The sequence below is a fragment of the Dermacentor variabilis genome, unplaced genomic scaffold (genome assembly GCF_050947875.1).
Source record: "Dermacentor variabilis isolate Ectoservices unplaced genomic scaffold, ASM5094787v1 scaffold_13, whole genome shotgun sequence".
Lineage (NCBI taxonomy): Eukaryota > Metazoa > Arthropoda > Arachnida > Ixodida > Ixodidae > Dermacentor > Dermacentor variabilis.
The window spans coordinates 35,985,964-35,988,229 of NW_027460291.1; positions in this window are offsets into that span (position 1 = coordinate 35,985,964).

Here is a 2,266-nt window from a genome sequence, read left to right on the forward strand (position 1 = left end):
CAAGTGATAGAGAAATGTGCAGAATATAAGCAACCGTTATATATAGCTTTCATTGATTACGAGAAAGCGTTTGAGTCGAAACCTCAGCAGTCATGGAGGCATTACGGAATCAGGGTGTAGATGAGCCATATGTAAAAATACTGGAAGATATCTATAGCGGCTCCACAGCCACCGTAGTCCTCCAAAATCCCAATAAAGAAAGGCGTCAGGCAGGGAGATACGATATCTCCAATGCTATTCACAGCGTGTTTACAGGAGGTATTCAGAGACCTGGATTGGGAAGAATTGGGGATAAAGTTAATGGAGAATACCTTAGTAACTTGCGATTCGCTGATGATATTGCCTTGCTTAGTAACTCAGGGGACCAATTGCAATGTATGCTCACTGACCTGGAGAGGCAAAGCAGAAGAGTGGGTCTAAAAATTAATATGCAGAAAACTAAAGTAATGCTTAACAGTCTCGGGAGAGAACAGAAATTTACAATAGGCAGCGAGGCACTGGAAGTCGTAAGGGAATACATCTACTTAGGGCAGGTAGTGACTGCGGATCCGGATCATGAGACGGAAATAATCAGAAGAATAAGAATGGGCTGGAGTGCGTTTGGTAGGCATTCCCAAATCATGAACAGCAGGTTGCCGTTATCCCTCAAGAGAAAAGTATATAATAGCTGTGCCTTACCAGTACTCACCTACGGGGCAGAAACCTGGAGGCTTACGAAAAGGGTTCTACTCAAATTGAGGACGACACAACGAGCTATGGAAAGAAGAATGATAAGTGTAACGTTAAGGGATAAGAAAAAAGCAGATTGGGTGAGGGAACAAACGCGAGTTAATGACATCTTAGTTGAAATCAAGAAAAAGAAATGGGCATGGGCAGGACATGTAATGAGGAGGGAAGATAACCGATGGTCATTAAGGGTTACGGACTGGATCCCAAGGGAAGGGAAGCGTAGCAGGGGGCGGCAGAAAGTTAGGTGGGCGGATGAGATTAAGAAGTTTGCAGCGACGGCATGGCCACAATTAGTACATGACCGGGGTTGTTGGAGAAATATGGGAGAGGCCTTTGCCCTGCAGTGGGCGTAACCAGGCTGATGATGATGATGATGATGATGATGATGATGATGATGATGATGATGATGATGATGATGATGATGATATCCCATTCGGTAGGTGACATCGTGTCGTTTTAACCATCAGACATTTCACAGCTCTTGATAACCTCGCACATGTCAAGGAATCAGGGTCGACGACAGAGGGTCAGCGTTTCAGACTCGACAGCGTAGAGAGAAAAAAATAAAGCTTGTGATAACCGTTTACAATGGTTATCAATGTTAGCGAAAACCTCGAATGAATTAACGAGCATACCAAAGAACGAGAGCGAGAGAGAGAGCGAACGAAATGAAGCAACGAGCGAACGTTCTTTTTTTTTTCGTGCCAGCCCATTGGCCATCGATCGTCAGAGCCCACTGACCATCCACCGAGCACGAAAACGGCCGAACGAGCGAAATAAATACATTCGCCTTAAAACCGTACTTGGGGCGTCTTGGGTGAAATTGAATCGCAGGGAAGGTAGCATGAAGAGCCGTGAACTTCATTGCAATTTACAACTTTTAGGAACACAAAGCAACCACCGTCTTCTACTGTAAAAGGTATATCTGTTGATTGTTTTGTTTCATTACGTGATTTGAATTATTTTATCTATAAAATTAACGTAGCCTTCTTATCAATTCTCCGTTAAGTTATTTCACCAATTTTCTGTCTTTCCAAGCCTTAGTTCCGCTGTAATCTCTTTAAATATTTTTAGACCGCCTGATCCTTGGCCCATCCTCCGTACTGGCTGACGCCCATTGTTTGACAACAACAACAACAAGAACAATGAAATTACAACAATGTCGATGCCAGTTTATATAGTGTTTAATTGAGGAATCTCTTTTTGTGGAGCCCATTGTATAAGCTGGGTACCTATAGGCCTTTTTTCCAAGGGCGCCCTGACATTCTGAAGGTGGTGGCGCCATCTATTAGCTGCCGCTTTTTGCCCACGTGCTAGCCCTGGCGTACGCACCGTGTTGCCTTGACGCTCCAAGAAGTTCTTTCAGTCGTATTTTAACATTGGCGTGGCACGGAGCTTCTGCTGCATCTGCGGCCGACGGAGCACCCAGCGTGATGCGTGCACGCGTGTTTGAGCATGTAATCAAACCCAGCCATCAGTTAAGTATTTCTTTAAAAATTCTGTTAAGAATGGTGCCGGTATTGAAGCAATATTTGTG